At 40.6% G+C, this 20,767-nt stretch overlaps 1 protein-coding gene and 1 long non-coding RNA gene across 2 annotated transcripts in view; both read left to right on the top strand.

Moving 5' to 3' along the window:
- MRPS28 (mitochondrial ribosomal protein S28) overlaps window positions 1-20,767 on the top strand; it is a 77,928-nt gene that overhangs the window by 30,822 nt on the left and 26,339 nt on the right. The gene's annotated exons all lie outside the window — the stretch shown is intronic.
- On the top strand, window positions 2,727-19,952 carry LOC115612453. Its single transcript, XR_003993032.1, has 3 exons — window positions 2,727-2,737; window positions 3,419-3,423; window positions 18,208-19,952. It is a non-coding gene; the product is annotated as an uncharacterized LOC115612453 (long non-coding RNA).

Consider the following 20,767-nt stretch of genomic DNA (forward strand, 5'->3'; position numbering starts at 1 on the left):
CTGAGGCTGCACCTATCTGTCTATGGAGGGCCTCATCCACTTGTCTTCCTGGTTGGGCAGCCTGTAGCAGACTTGCACTGTAATGTCCCCTGTCCCTACCCTCTCTTTAATCCTGACACATAAGCTCTTGGTTGGCTCCTCATCCATCCCCCTTTGGAATCCCTGCTGAAAGAATCGGTGGAGCAGAGTTTATTTCTCTGTTTCCCTTTTCTCTCTTCACAGGGCAAACTTGGAAAGTGTTTCTCTGCTGAGAATTTCCCTTTTATTATTAAAAAATAAAAGTGTCAGATGTTAATTCTTCTGACTTTGTGATCAGCCTTTAGATCTATGAGTATTCCTGTGGTAGGGCAGGTAATAACCGTAATAGTAGTTGAAAGGTGAGGATGTTCCACCTTTAAAGTGAGCTAAAACCTGTCTGTTCTGGATTGTGATTGATCAGGTCCTTGATAGGCTTGCAGGCATACTTTGGTGTTTGTAAGAACGTCTGCCTACTTTACATGCTCAGTGCCAGTATACTCACGTGCAGTCATACATCTTATAGCTCATGTTCAAAGCAGGCAGACCTGCTTTATTTAAATAAGGCTATCTGGAGATGTAAACAGTAAAAATTCTTGTGCTGTTTAAAAATAAAGTATTGGAGAATAAGGTGATGGTCTTCACATATCTTTCAGATTAGTCACTCACAACTCTTTTGCCAAGAGTGAAAGGCATGGCTTCAGTCTCCCCACATCTTTATGACTAGCTCACACATAATGAAACTTGCAATTTGTGAGATTTTTTTCCTGGCATTAGACACATTTATTTTTCAGTATTTTGGGGCTGCTTCTGTAGCTGGTTGATGTAATAACATTCCAGTATTTTGAGCTAAAAAAAAACTTGAAAGAGCAGTAGAAGGCATGCTAATACTATCTTGGCTATTAGTGATGAGATGAACAATGTTCTTTGTGTTCCATTCATGGAAATCCAGGGATTTGTTTAATTTCAAATGCAATGTTTTTCTCTCCTCCCGCTTATTTTTTAATTAAGTCACAGTCTTAAAACATGTTTAACAGTTCTTTCCCTCTTTTGTCGTGTATGACTTTACCTGTACTGCAGTCTGCTTGAGTTAAAGAGCAGTTATTGACTCCCTTACTAGCTTCATGCTAATGATTCCAAAGTCTAAATACCTTTTGCAAGGAAAGACTTCACTCCTTACAATAAAGTATGCATATTTTGTTCTATGCTCTAGTATAGGAAGGAGATGAAGGTAGGAGGTTTGATGTTGTGCTAGGGGGCTACTTTTGTTTCTTAAACATGCTGATAAGGATGGTAACGTAAATTGTAGAAGTATGATTTCCATAGAGGGCAAGTTGATCAAAATAATTATTTGGAGAATAGCAGTAATCTATATGAAGTGTTGTTTTTTTTCTCTGCTCATCAGTAACTAATATCCAAGTGTATGCAATATTATATATATGATAATTTTTCCTTCACCCTTTATTTGCACAATCCAAATGTGATTGTCTTTTGCTACTCTTCTCTTATCCTACTAAGAGAGGAACTTCTCTCTTACAGTTCCTTTAAAAGTCTTTGCAGTGGTGATTTTCTTGAGCAACCTGGCCCAGCAGGAGATGTCCCTGCCCATGGCAGTGGGGTTGGAACTGGATGATATTAAGGTCCTTTCCAACCCAAACCTGTGATTTGATGAAAACGATGACTGTATTGTTACTGTCTTTGACATGCCCTTTGAAGGGGTGTAGCTGTAATTCCACATCCCGTGCTGAGTTTTATTCCTTGGATGAAGTTGCAGCCATGAGTTAGTTGGGTCATGGTGTGAGGCAAGGCAGGGCAGGTTATTGTGTTTTTGGAGGAGATATAACATGTTCCTTGAAACTACCACACTGTCTCCATAGCTGCATCATCATCATCATGGCGCGAGGCCGAAGCGAGGAGCGTGGTGGGCCGGTGGAGCCACGTGACCGGTGGCTCCAGGCTTCCCGCCGGAGCCGTCAAGCGCAGGGGGATCCGCCGCTGGCTGCCAGGGCGAGCGTGGAGCCATTCTTCCGCCTTCACTTCCTCGGCTCTTTAGCCCCCATTGAGCGGCGAACAGTGACGGGGGACAAAAGCTGTATACACTGTACAAACAGAGCACTAAAGCGGCAGTACACTGACTCATTCTTCGCTCTGTGTGAGAACTGAGGGGGACTCTATTCACCGCCTTTGTGCCGGTGTCTGTCAACAGCGCTGTTTGAGGCCAGCCCCATTGTGCCGGCCAATGTTTCTTATTGACCCGAGTCTGTGCCCGCAATGTTCCCAGGGTCGAAGTTGCGAGCGAGAGAATGTTTGAAAAGGGGTAATCGTGGGCTAAATGCGTTTTGCTGCATTGTCGTCTGACCTATTAAATCTAAACTGCGGTCCGCGTTCATGCAAACAGGTAATTATGTAGTCACAGCTGCGGCCATTGACATCTGGTTACCGCCCTGTGGAAAAAGGGGATGGGGCGCTCGCCTCTTCCTCCAGGCTCTCAAGCGCTGAACTTTAATGATATTAACTGAAAATAGAGGGTGGATTAGTGAGACTGACAGGTCAACAAGGTGGATACTTTATCCGTGTAGGCAGAAATAGGTCCGAGCGCAGTTGCTTGGGTATTTCTGCTACCTTATGCATTGGATTTTTCCCATAGCTGCGAGCTTGGCTCAGCTCTAGATCCAGTTCTTATTTAGCAGTTTTAGATCAGGGGAAGCTGCAAAATACTTTTGTCATCCTGTCTGGCAGAATGTCTGTGCAGAACAGGTCTGCAAACAGCCACCACATTAACTAATTTTATTTCTTTTTCCCAAACCAAGCAGCCTACAATGGCTCTGGTCCCTAGAGGCCAGGTTGCCAGGATTTCCAGATAACAAACCTTCATTATCTGTAGGCCAGCATTTCAAAACTTCGTCGTAAGTGTACAGGGGTAATAAAACATGGCTGGCCATAAATTATTGTAGGGCAACTGCTTTTTCTTTTAATGTACTTTGGAACTGAGGCATGGTATTTGCATGTGAATTAGTCTGACATATCCTCTCTCTCATTCCCTCCTGCTCGCCCCTTCAGCTGGGAGGGAAGAGGTCTTCATGTAACATACCTAATTATTAAAACAGCATGTTTTTCTGTCCTGTGCAACTTTCAGTGGCAACAACCACTATGGAAATTAGGAGATAGGGTTCCAGGGCACTGGGTGACTTTCATGGCACATCAAAGTTGGGAGCACACACAGTGCTGGGCAGCCCTGGCTGCAGGGCAGGAGGGGAGTGCAGCCAGCAGATAAATCCCTGCTCTAAGGGATCTCTTGCAGGAATGAATAGTTAGCCTCTTCTCCTTGCATTTGCATCCCAGCACTGATCCTTAGGAACCAATTATTCTGAAGAGTTGTTGCAATGTGGAGTGTAATCAACAGGTAGAGTTGGTGCTGTGCGTTATGGCAACTACATATATGTAATTCTTCATAGTTATGGGAGGACTGTAATTACTGAAAGTGAGAAACTTTCTCCTACAAAGGCATGTCCACTGTTTCGGAGCAGAGAGATGGCTCTTCACTCATGGAGCAGGGAGGAAGAGAAGCTGGTCTGCTCAGGCTCTTGGGAACCTGCTTGTATTGTGGGTCTCTAAAATTGTCTTGTACAGGCATCTGTTACATAAGTAGCTTTTTCTCTTTTTCTATGGGTTGGTTTTATACTTTATTCCTTCCTTTTTCTTACTCCTTATAGGCCTCTATAGAATTTACTGACTCTATTATGTAAGAAGCAAGGGTGAAAGAGCAAAATCCAAAAATATTTCAAATATATCCCAAAATGTGTTGGATTAGCATCTTTTTCAGGCAGGGGACAGCAAGGAAGAACCAAGTCCATCCACTGGCAAACGACAATTAAATTACTTGTTCAAAATTGTCTGATTCTGTGGCTTTTTGATACTTACTGCTGTAGGAAGGAGTATATTTCCTTAGGGACTTCTCTAGGAGGTACTAGGGCTATATACAATCTCTTTGCTGCCTATGTGTCAAGGCATTTCTTTGCAAATATGCAGAAGATTCTATTTATGCCTTCCCCAGTAGATTTATTAGCTTCATAAAAATACCATGTAGTCTTCTGAATTTGTTGTTTCTCACCTGTGTAGCTCTGTCTCCTAAACCATTCATCCATTTCTGTGCTTAAAAAAAGAAAATATTCAAAATAGAGTATTTCTTCCTCAGCACCCTGTAAAAGGAATACCAAAGAATAATATTTATCTGAAGGACTCAACTGCCTAAAACAGTGTTTTCCTCAGCCCTGTTATCTGTAGAGGAAGTAAGTGAGACTGAAGAGTTATCCTATAGAAGTCTGTAAATGTGTTACACTCTTTAAAATACTTTAATTCTGTAACTAAGAAAACCTGTTCCATTCCAAACCTGAAAAGTCAGGAAGAACTCGAAATGAGAATTCTCAGCAGAGATCAAGAAGCCTCCTAGGCTAAATTAATTTTTCTCCTGACTTACCTAATGAATAAAAGTTGAACAAACTTTTGACTCTGGTGCGTCAATGTTGATGCTGTGTGTTTCCTGTGATGTCTCAGCTGTAATTCTGAGTGTCTCTTTAGGTAATTCAGAAAGAGTTATGAGAATACGTTTTTCAGAGAGGCAAAGAACATGTTTTACACAACATTATAGCAACACAAGAGGGACGTGGTCCTGCTTGAGTGAGTCCAGAGGAGGCCACAAAGATGCTCAAAGGGCTGGAACACCTCTTCACTGAAGACAGGCTGAGAGAGTTGGGCTTGTTCAGCCTGGAGAAGAAGAGGCTCCAGGGAGACCTTATAGCAGCCTTCCAGTACCTAAAGAGGCCCACAAGAAAACTGGAGAGGGACTTTTTACAGGGGCATGTAGCGACAGGACAAGGGAGAGTGGCTTGAAACTGAAAGAGGGAGATTTAGATTAGACATTAGGAAGAAATTCTTTACTCTGAGGGTGATGAGGCGCTGGAACAGGTTGCCCAGAGAAGCTGTGACTGCCCTATCTCTGGCAGTGTTCAAGGCCAGGTTGGACAGGGCTTTGAGCAAGCTGGTCTAGTGGAAGGTGTCCCTGCCCATGGGAGGGGGTTGGAACTACATGGTCCTTAAGGTCCTTTCCAACCCAAACCGTTCTGTGATTCTATGAAAGATGACTTCTTGTCTTTAGATATGTCACCCAACTTAGTGAAACAGGTATTAACCACTGCACTTGTCTGTTTGGAAGGTGGCTCTTTATAATGACAGGTAAGTTGAAAACTAGATGCTGAAATAATTATGTGCTCAGTGAGTTGGAGTGTTAAAGTACTAACATCAATGTAATCAGGGGGAAACCTTGCATGGTGTATGTAGCTTAGTTTAATGCTTCAGCAAACAAGGCGTTATAGATGAACTTCCTACAGGTCTAGACAAAATGAGAGAGCAGAGAATGTGGACTTCTTCGGTATGCACTGAGAACTGACTACCTGCACATGTGGTATATGTGCTCACCATCCTGACCTACGCTTCAGAGAGATCAACTTCAATGTGGGCTTCCCAGAATGAAAAATTCATAATTACTGCATTTGTCTAATTCATTTTCTTGAAGCAGTGGTAGCTTGCAGAAGTAAAAGGCAAATAAGCATAAAGAATTTGAGTTGTAATTAATAATGATGTGGGTTTATTTTTTTTCCTTGGAGGTGATAGTACTTGAAATGCTTACTGTTAAATGGGAAACAAGATATGTCTGATCATTGCTTAATATCTTTTCCTTTGTCTTTCACAGTAGCAGCATGTATCACATGAAAAAATATAGTAATTAGACATTTACAAAGAATTCTGCTTTATTTTTTTTTAATATATTTGTTTATGTAGGGGATTAGACTAAGTCTTAATATATCTTTTTTCTATTTTAATATGAGTTAGCCTATGTGAGGCTAATCATAATTCAACAGTATTATCTATCGATCGATATCTATCTATGCAGTGGAAATGGAAACATATAATATTCTTTCTGAAACTGGTATACTCACTTGTTAAGACAGCCCGAAATATGATGCATATGTAGCCATAATCTCAATGGGCATAGTTCATGTGCCTTTCTTACAAGGAGAATGAAGTGCGAGTCAAAAAAAGGTTTATAAGAGAAATTAGTTGGCTTGTTTCAACAGAGGGCCCCAGGACGTCGTAACCTATGTGTAAAAACAACAGTATGCTTGGCACGTATTGCCCCTGCGGGTTCAAAAGAACTCTATGGAAACGGAAATAACCTTTCTAAAAATATGTTCTGGGCCAGCCTTTGAGCGCTGGAAATCAGGTTCCGATAGCGCAGTGTGGGAGAGCCCTTTTCCAATACATGTTGTCTGTCGTTTACAGCTATAAAGAATGCACAGCAGTGAAGCATAGGAATGGACAGTACCTATAGATAAAGGCTTACCTCGCCACTGCTCCTTTTAGGATTTGTCTTTGTACAGCCACGGGAAGGGGTTCCTCGTTCTGTGAACTTGCAGTGCTTGAATGTTATCTTGAATGTTAACTTGAATGTTAACCATTTTTCCTATAAAATATTTTTCATGTTTTAAAAAAGTACATTTATCTCACCGGAAAACTGGAATAGCACAAAACATTTGAAATTATTCTTACTAGTTTTTTAAAAAAATCATTCTTAAGCCTACTAGGAAGCTTATTTACTTTGGTTAAAAAATGTGCAGTATCATCTAATACTGAGACAACATTGTGAGTATGTTCGTGTAACGTAGTTTTCTGGATGTGTTGAAATGAAGAGCTCAGATGTTGCTTTACGGAAACACACCTATAGGGAGGATCAAATATTTTGGTTGTTAACATACTGTTCTAAAGCGGAGAAATTCACTTTAAAAAAGGAAAACTTGTCCACGACCAAGATCGGATCAGTAACAGCTTTGGAAGATAGCTCTGTTTTTCTTGCAGTGGGGGCTAATGCACAGTAAAAGCAAAGAAGTAGTATTGGTTTACAAATTACCTCATTTAGACTGTGTGAAATCCAGATTTATTGCCCCAAAGTAATCAAAACCTCCATTACAAATGCCTTGTTCTAATCTGTAATATGAGGGCAATTGGCTGGCGAAGTACATTTTCTGGTTTTGTAACTCTTTAAAAGTTGAAACAGTTTGATTTTTCCTGGGTTTTTTTATTGCATGTAGACATTTCTCATATTCAAGTTGTTTTGGGTTTTTTTCCCTGGTTATTAGGATGAAATTAACTTATTTAATCTCTCAGTCACATTGTGACTTATATTGCTTTTCGTTAGGGAAGATTTCCGTGTATAGACAGGATGCAGTGCTTAAACAGGGGTTTAGAACAAGAAAATATAGATTACAATCAATACAAGTCAGCCTTGACATGGGCTTCCTTTTACCTCCTCTGACTATTGTCACAACTTCCCCTCATTCAGTTTGGTGGTGGTTCTTTGTGTGAGACCAATAGATAGTATTGATAGATCAGCAAATGTCACGTTTATATTTGATCTCTTGTAAAATCAAAATGCAGCTCTGGATCCTTCAGAATTCTTCATTTCCCTCATGACAACATTACTGCTCTGCAGCCTTTAAGAATGAAACAAAAAGCTGTTTGGAGAGTAAAGAATTTTCAGCAGTCTATTCCTGCTTTATTTTTGTAAAGGAATTTCTGCTCTTGGATAATCTGAGATCTGTCTGTTGTTCTTTGAAGGAAAATAGATGTGGCAGTACACATCAAATTCATGCAGGAGAAATACTTACTTGCTTTTAGAAACTCTGCTATAGTGCCAACTGCCTGGTTAATTAATCTTCATTTATAGAATTGGTGAGGTAAAAATGTGGAGGGCTCGGAGCCCTCACAGTACTGGTGATGGGAAAGCTGCTCAGGTATTTCTAGCAAGACGATGCTTATACCGTGGTTGCTTCTGGAGAAGGTAGGTGCAGCAGAGGGTTAACTCTCTGACATACTGAAGTGTCTTAATTAGAGCTTGGCAGAGAGCCATGGTCAGTAGAAAATGTGCTGTGCCTGAGACAGCAGCAATAACTAGTGGTTTGAGCCTCTGGCGAGGTCTCCTGCATTCAGCAGCACTCTCTGCTTGTGCCTACCTGTTGTGGGAAAGCACGATGCTGTCCAGACCTGAAACAAAGCAGCCGAGCATTTTCCCACCCAGCTTCACCATTGTAGCCTTAAAAAGAAAGGATGTGGGGATGCAGAGAGGGGGGAGATACCTGTCAATAAAAGTAGCTTGTGCAGCGACTCACTGCACATAGCAGCCTGCACTTGAAGGAGGGGCTAGTTAAAACTCCGGAGCAGCCAGGTTTTGCATACTGCAAAGAATGGGTACAGTATTTGCCTTAAAATGGGAGAATTTGAAGTTTGAGGCTGAGAAGATTTTAAAACACTGATGACCTGTGGTGATGCTTTTCAAATTGGGAATTACTATATGTTTTTGAAGAATGAGGATGATTTCCTTATCATTAATAGAATCATTAATAGATACTGCTTTCCCAAAGTTATTTGCAGTCCTGATGGGAAAAATACAATACCAAGTTGTCCAATTAATCTCATATTGTCACAGAATGGATGCTATAGATCAAATGTAAAGCAGAACATCAAACCTGCTGCTTAAAATGAAACACTAGAACTAGTTACAATTTCAGAACTAAGTTGCTGGATCTTACAGTGAGAAATAGAGAGATACAGACTTGTGATAAAATCGAGCTACTAGCATTGTGAGCGTAGAGGCACGTATTCAGAGAGACAGTAGGATCTTAAGCTGGTATGTTTGTAAAGTGTGTAGAAAGAAATGTGTTTTTAAAAATAACTCCAAACCCAGCAAACAACTGAATTTTTAAGACTTCGTCTTGGGGTGTGTGTGAATGTTGAAATGTATTTGAAGAGAAGAAAAATGTCTTGTAAGTTTGAGGGAGTTTTCAGAGGTACCAACAGTAGTAAAGCTCTTCTATCTCTTGCTGAATTTCCGTTGAAATTAAACACCTAAATCCAGTCTGTGAAGGCCTGAAAGTCATCTCCATTTAGGCACAACATCAATAATGCATTGCAGTCTGAATTTACAAATACACAGTACCAAAAATAGTCTTTACTGTTATTAATATTTAATAATAAGTAACAAGATAGAATCAAAAACATACTTGTGTGTATATTTAAATGTCCAGGTAGACACTATTCACTTCAGTGGGACTCTGCATCACATAGTAAATCCCATCAGAGGAGACTTGTAGGTCACAGCAGAGTGGACGTCCTGCTAATTAGGTGCTGAATGGTCGTTTAATCCATGCCAGTTGTGTGCATAACAAGAATGTTACTTTAGCACCTCACTGGAGCATTTCTTGAGTTTCTAGCTCTACCTTTGCCCGTTGAGTGATGGCAGAGTGGCAATGCTAGTGTTGGCTTTGTGTGTGCCGGCTGGCAGGTACCATTATGGACCTGTTCTGCACTGAGTGGGTTTTGGTTATATGGAGAGAAATCTAAAATATCAGCTGTGAATTACAATCTGCAGTTTCCTCTGATAAAACCCCACTTGGAATAAGATGGTACAGGCCCTGGAAAGACTATCTCCCATTTTATGCTTTCTGCTCACAAGTTTGACTCTTTGCCTGGGATCATGCATCACTTCAGAGGAACTCATCAGAACCTTCCAGCAGTGAAAGTCCATCCTGCAAAGCAAAAACCCCCTTTTTCCATAGCATTCAATTATAGTACAGGCTACTTCAGAAGAGAACGACCTTCTTTGTGGGGAACACCGCCTGCTTAGGTCTTATTGCATGAAGAAGGGTGATCTCTCTTAATTTATAGTAAGTGCAGATAGTAAAGAATTCTGGGTCCTATGGTGACTTTTTTCACCCTTCCCGTATTTGTGATCCATACAGCTCCCTTCTCTCCATCCTCCCTGACCATCTCTGGTCATGTGAGAAACCAGTGAGTCTGTCCTCTTGTTGAGAGGATTTCTTAGGCCTTGTGATGGGGCAAATCCTTAGGTGTCATAAAACATGTTGGATTGGGAAGGTGACATTGGCCTGCCTTGGTTTTGGTGAGTCGAGCAGCATAGCTGCCCTCACCATGGTGCAGCTGTGATAGCCTGTGGTTGGGACAGATAGTCACTGGTCAAAAGACATTCTGTGGCCTTTCAGGCTGCATGACCACCTTCCATGTCAGACCAAAGCCAGTCGCAATGTGTTTTCAGTGAACAAAGTATGTTGTTGAGGGTTTCCCTCAATATAAAAGGATTTAGTTCTGGAGAAACTTGTTTCTACAACTATTCAGGGATTGAAAATGTACATTTTTTAATGGAGGATCTCTTGATTTTGATCAAATTATGTTAAAAGAAGTGCTGAGTCTGTTGCATGCATTTTAATAGGTATAAAGACATAACAGTTTGTTTAGCACGCAGTTTCCGGTCACTTCTTAGGTTTTTATTACTTCAAGTGAAAGAGGCTGTACAAGCATAAAAAAAATAAGCCATTTAAAGGAATTTAAACCAATTAAAACAAGGTTGCATTGCTAGTGAGAAAAAAGGACTTTTTTGCTGAGTTACCTTCATTTTACATACAGACTTATTTTTTCATCAATGTTTTTAAACCACTGTCTTTTTTAAACTGTTTCATGTTTGTTTGAACAACAGAAAGTTTCCAGGCCTCCTGTGTTTTCATTTTTCAGTGACTAAGTTTTACTTTCAGGTAAGTCATAAGATTCCTTGTCTTTGAGTATTTTGGTTTAAGTAGAAGGGTAGCTTTTAAAGACTTTACTTCCCTCTCATCACAACTATTTAACTCTTGTCTGGGGATATTTGAAAATAATTGAGGTTTTTAAGGTGTTTTGAATGAATGCAGAACACAATTGAAAGGAAATGAAGGACTAACCAGCTAAGGACTGCAGATTCCTTTTGCATCCACCTCCCTCCTGCCTGCCTGGGAGCTGATCTCCTACCTCCAGAGCCTCTCATTGTGGTTGCCTATGGCTTCTGGTGGCAGAAACAAGAATGTAAAAACAGCTATTTTGGGTAAGAGAGCAATACTTTTTGCAGTACTTGATTTCCAGCAGTAGTCAGCGCTTGGGGAAGCTTTATGGGACAGGGCAATAGCAGAGCGGTGCATTTGTTCAACTTCCAGCGCTTGGGGCTACAGGGGCTTCCCGAGCAAGAGACAGTGTCCTTGTGGTTAATAGCCCTTTGCAGATCTCCCCTGCCTCAGTAAAACACTTCTTGAACTTCTGTCAACTGTTTCAGGATTGACAGTAGCTTATGACAGAGTATCACAGTCTGTGTGATAAATGAAGTTATTCTTTCTTAGCTTATCAGTCATGCCAGTTTTATTTAATACCCACTTATTCTTGCATTAGAAGCAGCAATGAACCATTTTACCCACTCAATGCTTTCCGTGATTCAAGACTCCAGTATATTCTTGTTTGTCACACAAAATGGAAGTTTAACAGGGGTCAGAAGCAGGGGGTACCAGTTACACTGTTCAGTCTTTTTTTTTTTTGAGGCTGAACAGTCCTAGGTATTTTTTCAACTATTCTCTGAACACTCGGAAGTTTAACTATATCATTTTACAAGAGAGAGAATGAATAAAGGGAGCACTTCTTAAGGCCGTTATTTTGTACAGCAGCGTAAAATATTTTCGGTTTAGTTCTCTTTTGTATCTAAATACTCAATTTGGTTTTTGACTACAGCAGAATCTGAAGCAGCTGTTTTCTTCAGAATCATTTCCTTGTAACACCACAGTGTTCTTCCTGAGCAATAGAAAATAGTTTAATATGCATGTAAAGTTTGGGCATTTCTCCCTCAGTGTACAATGCTTCACGCTTACCTGTACTGAATTTCATTTGTCAGTTTTTATCCCATTCACAGCTCTTTGTGACTGGCTTTTTTAGTAACATAAACAGTTGTAACCCAAGTCCTGTGGGACTTGACTAATGAGTTCCTTTTATTGAGAAAATTAACCACTTTATTCCTCATTTCATTTCCTGTCTTATCCCATTCATTGATGTGATGATTATCCTTCTTACCTCATGACAACTTAGCTTGGTGTTCTGTGCAGGGTGAGGTTTTTATGATCTCCTTGGAAGGGACCTTCTGAAAACCTCTGGAAATTCATGTAAACTGTTTTGGAAGTAAACAGATCTGATGTTTGGCTCCTTTCAGCCTCGCACCAAACCATCTGATCCCGGTTACATAGTCTCTTAGTTTTCTCACTGAAAAGAGGGGCAGGAGGGCATCTAAGGGCTGCCTCTCCTTCCCTGTAGAAGCTGGAGTGGCTCTTGGTCCACCATCTGGACCAGATTGTGCTAGTTTTATGAGGTAACCGGTGCCCTCAGCTAAGGGAAGAAGAAACCAAAATTTGGGGTGAATTCAGCGAGTGGGAAATGAGATATGTGAAAACTTAAAAGGGTATAAGGAAGAAGTTCTTTACAGTGAGGGTGGTGAGGCACTGGAATGGGTTGCCCAAGGAAGTTGTGAATGCTCCATCCCTAGCAGTGTTCAAGGCCAGGTTGGACAGAGCCTTGGGCGACATGGTTTAGTGCGAGGTGTCCCTGCCCATGGCAGGGGGGTTGGAACTAGATGATCTTAAGGTCCTTTCCAACTATTCTGTGATTCTATGACATAAATGGGATGCTAGCAGTCATCGCTTGTGTTCTTTAAAAGTAACCTTTTTCTTGGTACCTGGGCCATTGTTCACAGATTGAGCAGTGTTGTCTGATATGGGACCGTCTGTGAGAAGCCTTTCTTCAGAGTAGTCCCATTGAGTCCACTGGAAGTGGCATTCTTACGAGATCTCTAGTCTGAAGTAAATTTACTCAGAAGAAATTAATATGGTTAAAGCAGTGAATTCTTTGCAGTCATAAAGCCCAGGTCATGACCTTCATATTTTCTGTCTGATTGGTTCTGAGATTATTTCTGGATCTGTTATGTCTGCTTTCATTTCATTACAGACACAACTTCATCAAATATTAATAGCAAGGATAGGAGGATAAAACTTTTGCATCTGGTTCCTTGCTCTTCCTCGCTGCCTTATAGAGTATTCTGGAAGTCATGGTCAACTACTGCTGCAGAGCCAGCAGATGGAGAAAAAGAACACTATTCTGTTTCTGTGTGAATATGAAGTAAGAAATGACTATTGTTTGAATGAGGAAGGGGGTTAAAGTGTAAGTAGCCAATCAATACCATAAATAGAAAATCAGGTTTCAGAAGGTTTCATTTTGGAAAGACACCATTCCTCCCAGCTATGCCCCCTCCGCCCAGTCAGTTATTTTCCCCCTTAAAATATTTGATATACTTAAAACTTTCTGGCTGGGCAAATTGGCAATAAATGCATGTAACATGCAGTCTAGCAGCATGGCTAGCTTCTACCTGAATTGTTTATTTTAGCTTTTTGCATCCTGCAGCTGATGGAAGGATGTGATCGCAGAAGTACTGCTCATAGGAATGCTTTTGTTTTAACCAGGCTTGAAATTGGCACCTGTCAGGTACACATCAGCAAATGATTATAGTTACGTGAATAGTGGTACAGCCTCGCCTGCAAAGGCAAACGCCTGGACCAGCTGGCAATACAGCAGTTACAGCATTTTATCAATCGATCATTTCCCTAACAGAGAATCTCCTACTCTAGTACTCCTCCTTTCTTGATTTGAAAGTACAATTTTCAGTCATTTCACAGTTGCTTTGTAGCCAACTTTAATCATAGTGGAAAGCATTCATTATATACTGAACTGCATGACGTGTACTGACAAGAGTATAAAATCTTTCCCCAATTTTCATATCAATAAATCAGATAGCTTGTAGAATAATACAAAAAAAGTGTATTTAGAGTAAGATTTTCGATTCATGAGAAAAGCATCTTTTAATTCAGGTAATAGGCTGTTAATAATTCATGGTTGGAAACGGTCTACATAATTACTCAGAATTCTCACTTATAACAAGAAAATATTTTTATTCAACAGTGCTCATCTGTGCTCACTCTTGTTATGAAGCGTAAAACTTCTCCCATAGAGTTTTAAGAAGTATTTTATGTGCTGTTCATAACAGTGAGCCTCATTGTATAGTCAGTGTATCCAGGCTCAGCCTCTCATAGTTTATAGTATTCCCTTAAAGTTTTAGTCACTTTGAATATTAGTTAAGTATGATGGGATAATGGTCTCAACTGCACTTTGCACATTAAAATCAAGCTTTTGACAGTGTCCTTCTATAGATTAGGGCAGTAAAGTTTAGTTCTGGTTATGTCCCTTATGTCTCATCTCCTGCACCCATTGCCATGTACACGTGCACATTCCAGCAACGCCGTGAGAGGCATGGCTAACATCTGTTGAATGCAATCCACTCTTTGTTTCTCTTTCCTTTTCCCAAGGGTAAAGTTTCATATGGAATTTTGTTTTTACAGATTTTAATTCGTATCTCATTTGTTAAGTTTGCTTCCTAGAAGGAGCCCCAGCTGAAGGAATGCAGCTTGTACTTGAAACACAAAGGTGTGCCAAGGGGTGGTTTTCATGTAGGCAGGCACTCTTTTCAGAGCCTGTGTCTTGGAGACCTAAGTTTTGGTTTGTGAATAAATAACTCCACATGCTTCAGCTTCAAAAATACCATTAAATAATAGAGAACTGCCCACTAGAAGATCTTTTATGTATCCAAGCCCTTTGTCTTGAAATACCTCTTTAGGCCAAGGGATGAAGATCTTGTAATCCAGCGTTTTATAACTCGGTATGCTGATCAAAGGAGGGGTTTGATGTGCTCCTGGTAACCTGTTTTGCGAAGGAACTTACAGCTGTTGTTTCCTCAAGAGTGGCTTGATGCCTGGAGAAGTGATGATGCTGTTGTCCAAGTGCCTGCTACTTCCCTCTGTCCTATTGCCCTGACAGTTGGGAAACTGAGTCTTTGGGTGGTTTGATGTCTTTTGGGTAGTTGAAAATGCTGTTCACGGGAGAAGGTGGAAAGTGTTTTCCTCAATTCCCACCTCAATTCCCACCTCTTAGTAAGGTCTGATCATTTTGTCATCTGAGTGCTACTGAGAAACAGCGAGAAAGCAGTGTCAGAAAATGACTTCAGAAGAAGGCAGTTGCCCTGCTTGCCTAGTTTAAGATGTATTTATTTCTAAGGTCAGCCTCAATCATGATGTCACTTTTTTTTTCAATATCTGGTTGTGGATATCACAAAGTATTATTTTAATTTTTACATGAGATCTTTGTGCAGGTGGGACTTTTGTAATCATTTTCCTTCACAGAAACCATATTGGTTTCTTGACTCTTCTAGTCAGGAAATGTGCTGCTGGTGCAAACTCAGGAAACACATGGGTCAAATTTGCAAAAGTTGGGTTGAAATCCCTTCAGGCTGTTCAGTATTTCCTTATGTATGCAAGGATTGAACTGGAGGAAATTTGCAGTTGTTTAATTGGTGGTGGAAGGATGGGCTCATGGCACTAAAGGAAAATTTTGGATACCTGTGATGAGAACAGGTCTTTGCAATGCATTGAGCTAGACCCTGCAGTGAACTATGAGCTGAACTGAGGAGACAGTGCTGAGTAATGCTGAGATGCTGAGTTATTCTTTGAACTGTGTTTCAGTAACTCATACTGAAAGAAGGTGTCCTTTTCCAGTCTCTTGGTGTCAGAATTAGCTTTCCATAAACAGTGATCACATTTGCTTTCTTTTTTATTTTAGAAAATTAGGCTGGTCTAAGGTGCCCTGAGTTGTTCACTGGGATGAGAAGCATGATGACTAGAGTATTGTCACCGCTGATACACCACCTCCTTTACTGATCTGCAGACAGAATACCGCTGTCCTCCAGTCAGTTTAGTAATTTAAGCCTTTGTGAGCAGACCATACGTAGTTGAATTTCTAAGGTTTGTGTGCTTGTTTGAATGAATGCTAGTTCAAAAGCATTATTCAGATTTTCCTTCTCTGTTGGGTCTGTTATTTGTCAGGTGTTTCACTGTGAGTTAACATTATATCTGCTTTGCATGTCGATTAAAATAAAGAAGTTTGCTTTCTCTCAGCTTTCTACCTTGTATTTAAAAAAAAATAAAATCACACCTTCAAATTGAATATAGGTTAGATATTTCCCTGCTTCTTGCAGGGGGGTTGGACTACCTGACCTTTCAAGGTCCCTTCCAACCCAAACTATTCTGTGATTCTGCCATGCATTTATGCTTTAGTGACTAATTTAGTTTGATTAAAGAAGCTTTCTTTCCCTTTTGCTTATATTATTGATGTACCATGCAAATTATTTTCCTTTGTTTTCAAGGCAAAAAAAAGCTTAATACTTTTGTTAATTACATAAAAGAATTAACATTGTCAAATACCTGCTTTTAATAGGATTTGGAAATACCTTTAAATATATGTTTCATGCTTCTCATTCCACGCACAAGGTGGGTGCAGGTTTTCTGCCTGCAGTTTGTCTAAAAGGACATTGGGTTTCGTCTCGATCAGGGCTTGAGCAGCTTTTGAGCATGTGAACCCTGAGCTTACAGGCAGCTCCTTCTCACCAGGAGCAGGGATGTGCACGTGCGAGCGTTGCGCAGTGTGTTTCCAGAGTGACAGTAAAAAAAAAAAGAAGGGGGGAGAGGAAAAAAAAAGAGAAAAGAGGAAAAAAAAAAAAGGACTGGCTGCAGCCTGCTGAGTGTAAGCAGCTGCTGCTCGCTGTCTTGTGCTGTGAGAGCACCTTTCTGACAGGTTCTCAGGCTCGGCTCCGAGGTCAGCACAGGATTAGGATGGGAACCCACTTTGCCTCTCCTGACAGCTGCAGTGTTTAGTCACCACGCGGTGACTTCAGCCCTGTGGCTTCTGAAGAATGTTTAATTAGTTTGCCCGCTATCAAAAATTATCTCAAGCAGAGACACAAACATATGTTGGAATTGGAGAAGACATAGTAGGGGGGCTGGTGGAGGGTGGCATCCAAAAATATGAGAAACAATTTTTTATACAGGCTGATGCACTTTGATTCCGATCTTGTGATTGTGTGTTTTAGTATTTGTTTATATATTTAGTTTTTAAATTTCAGTTTATTCTAGTATAAAGTCTGCAGGGAACCTGTGCTGTTTTCACAGACGTATTTTGAGGATTTGATTTGTAATCGAAGTGTTGTATCTGGTATTACCATAGTTCTGCATGGTCTGTGTTTTGGCATGTGGAAATAAAATTTAAAGTTTTCATAGGTAGTAATCCCGAACTGAAGAGATGCTTTTGTTCTACATAATTATTTTGGAGGCATCCCCTGAAATCAACATTTCTTCTCTAATGAAAAAGTATGCTGAAGCGAACAAGTACTCTGCTGTTCTCTCCCGCAGTGTAAGAGGTTGGTGGGAACTTGAGGAGCCTTGGGAAGACACAAGTGCCGTTGTGCGAGGAGAGCCAGCCCGCCTCGCCAGCACACTGAGAGCATAAGCCAAGTCAAGCAAGTTTGTAATAGATAAAAGCATTGGATCTCTTCTGCTTTCCCCTGGGACTGGCGGTGTCTTGCTGTAAATGGTGACTCCCATCGCACCCTGAAATACTCCTGAAAACCCAGTCATTTTCTGAATAGCTTTTAAAACTGCGTGAAATGCATTAGCATCCCCTCCTTGGGAAGCTTTCTGTAGGAGAACAAACCACATTTGAAGGGTAAAATCCTTTTCATTTGCTTGAATGTTTACCTGCATGGCTTACAGTAGGAGAGGGGACGTGGGAGGTGAAATGTGGCAGCACTTGCTGGGTTTTCACAGCTGTGTACGAGATGCAACCTGCAGCCACTGCTTCCACTTGGCCAAACCCCACAAGAGTGGTGCTCCTGTTCAGGGGTATTTTCCCACCAGGAGGAAAGCTGAGGGGGAGTCTAAGGAGAGCTCATTGTCCTAACTGGTAGAGTTGCTGAATATTTAGGTCACATTAGACCAGCAGACATTGCAATACAGAAATACATGGATAGACATTCATAGGAACCCTGAAGACAAATGCCCAGCCACCCTGTCTGCAGATCAAATGGGTTTGTTTTTTTGGTTTTCTATCCTTGTCTCTCATAATTTTTCTACCTTTCTTTTATTGACTGCTCTTAGGAATGTTTTTTCCTATCATTTTAATTGTAACCTCCTTGTGGTATGGATAATCCCTAGAACAAACTTCAGTACATATTTATTTTGTTTGAAATTGTTCTGAATTATAATGATCTGTACTTTTTAAAAATAGGTCCTGAGTAACCTCGTGGCCTGTTTTTCATCTTCACCTGTCCTTCCCTCCTGCTGTTTTAAGCTCAATTAATTTTTCATTAAAAATAGGTTTATAGGCTTTTCAGGGTAGGACTTGTATCATCTTGCCTGTTTTGTTCCTATTTGTGATCTTGGACTCATATGAAGAGTTAATGACATTATAGGGGAAACAGCCTGTCACGTGTACATATCCTAGTTTGTGTGAAAAACTGTCAGTAAGATGTGTCTCTCTACATGCTATCATATCAAATTACTAATTTCTGTTACTGACTTTGGGATCCTCAAGATGAATGTTTTAAATATTAATGAAACATATTTTTCAACACCCCACTGCTATAATAAACTATTCTTCCCATTTTAGGAAAGAAAAAATTTATAGCATGGAAACTGTAAGGTACCCATGAATGCACACTTTCTTGGCAGGAGTAGGAAGTAACTGAATGTATTATTTCTGTGTTTTAACCAGAAGACATTATTCTTCCTGGCTGAAATTTGTTGATTCACTTCATAATTGAAAAGGACGCTTCTGATAAATGGCATAAATGTTGCTGTAGCTTTCCAGCATCTGTTTTCTGGCAGTCAGAGTGTGGAGCAGCTAGGAGCTAGTGAAGCATCTACCTCCACTCGTGCCAGTTTGCAGAACTGTGCTGTAATGGAGGGTGTCAGCAGGATTCTTCTACTCTGCTTTGCAGTGAGAAAAGAAACTCAACACTGCCTTCTTCCTTAGTGTTTAGATTCTTATTTTGCTTACATGAGATTTGTAAGAAGAAATTAGGAGGGTTAATAGTGTAATACATGTAATTACTACATAAAAGTATGTAGTTATATCATCCCTCAGCCAGTTGCTGGAATTAAACATTGACTGATGTTTTGCTTAATATAACATATTTCTGAATCCTAAGATAAAAATGATGCGCATGGTCCTGTAAACAGGTTTTTGCATATGTTGTGGATAAAGACGTATAGAGAACTCCATGTTTTAGAAAAAACTATAATTTTGCTGTAATCCCGTTATTTATTGTCTACTGCAGTTGTTTAATGGGCTTTTTCTATGTAAGACTTGTTTGTAGGGAAAATGTTAATACCTTAATTGGTTTCATCTGAGAAAAGTAAAAGCTAAATAAGAGTGTGGAATTCCTCTGAGATATGTGGGAATTTGCAGTACCTAGAGAAAGAAAATGGAGAAGGTAAAATTTCCTTCCAACCCATGTACAAATTGGAGTTGCCACTTGTGGAATATAACAAAAATAACCTGTATGAAGTGGCATAGTTATTATGCTATAATAGAGGAGTAGAGCTAAGACTGTTCCCTTCTCCAGAGTACATATTGCTTGAGTACACTATTGTCGGGGATTGGCCCATCTCTGCAATGCATCTGGGAGTATTTCTTACGTAAGATTTTACTATCTAGGTCTGCGTATTCTCCTGACAGTCATTGTTTCAGAGATAGGCAGAAGAGTTTTGTTCTTATGCCCTATCTTGTACAGCTTCCAGTTCCACATCAGCCACTCTTCCCGTTGTGCCTCTGGTACTGTAGGTACGATAGTCCACTACCTGTGTGATAACAATCAAAGGTAGAGTCTTTAGGAAGGCAGGAGAGTACCTAACTAACAGCAGGGTAGTGTAGCTATTATTTCTCTAAACCTAGCTAAACTAGAGAGAACCCTAAATGTGCTTAAAATCTCCAGATCCGTCACTGGTGTTTTTGGGTGAATGATAGAAGTCATCCTTTTCACAGTACTGGTGTGTGTTAGCTGTCATGGTAGGAATCTGGTCTTCAGCTAGGGGAATCATCGAATCACAGAATGGTTTGGGTTGAAAGGGACCTTATAGGTCATTTAGTTCCAACCATCCTGCCATGCGCAGGGACACCTTCCACTAGACCAGGTTGCTCAAGCCCCATCCAACCTGGTGTTGAACACTGCCAGGGATGGGGCAGCCACAGCTTCTCTGGGCAACCTGTGCCAGCGCCTCACCACGTTCATCTTAAAAAATGTTTTCTTTATGTTCAATGTATATCTACTCTCAGTTTAAAACCATTGCCCCTTGTCCTTTCACTACAGGCCTTGGTAAAATGTCTGTCCCCATCTTTCTAATAAGCCTGCTTTATTTATTGAAAGGTGGCTAGAAGATCTCCCCAGAGCTTTCTCTTCTCCAAACTGAACAACTCCAACTCTCTCAGCCTGCCTCCATAGCAGAGGTGCTCCAATCTCTGGTCATCTTCACAGCCCTCCTCTGGGCCCACTTCAACAGGTCCATGTCCCTTGTGCTGGGGGCCCCAGAGCTGAACATGGTGCTCTGTGTGGTCTCAAGAGAGCAGAGTAGAGGGGGAGAATCACCTCCCTCAACCTGCTGATTACCATTGCTGGTTTCTTTTAGCTTGTGTACCTTGCCATTCCTTTTCTGCTCTAAATCTTTGGTTTGGGAGATATTTTGAAGGTTTTTGCTTGATTTCCTCAGCTATTTCAGTGTACATTAGCATTCAACCCAACAGATGTATCGCAGAAAAAGGAAAATGCCATTACTATTTTGGGAAGAAATTACAAGAGCCTCTTCATTTACTGGAGTCTTGGACAGTGGGCAGGGAAGTTCTTTGCTGATAG

Source organism: Strigops habroptila, chromosome 1 (genome assembly GCF_004027225.2).
Source record: "Strigops habroptila isolate Jane chromosome 1, bStrHab1.2.pri, whole genome shotgun sequence".
In the NCBI taxonomy this organism is placed as follows: Eukaryota; Metazoa; Chordata; class Aves; order Psittaciformes; family Psittacidae; genus Strigops; species Strigops habroptila.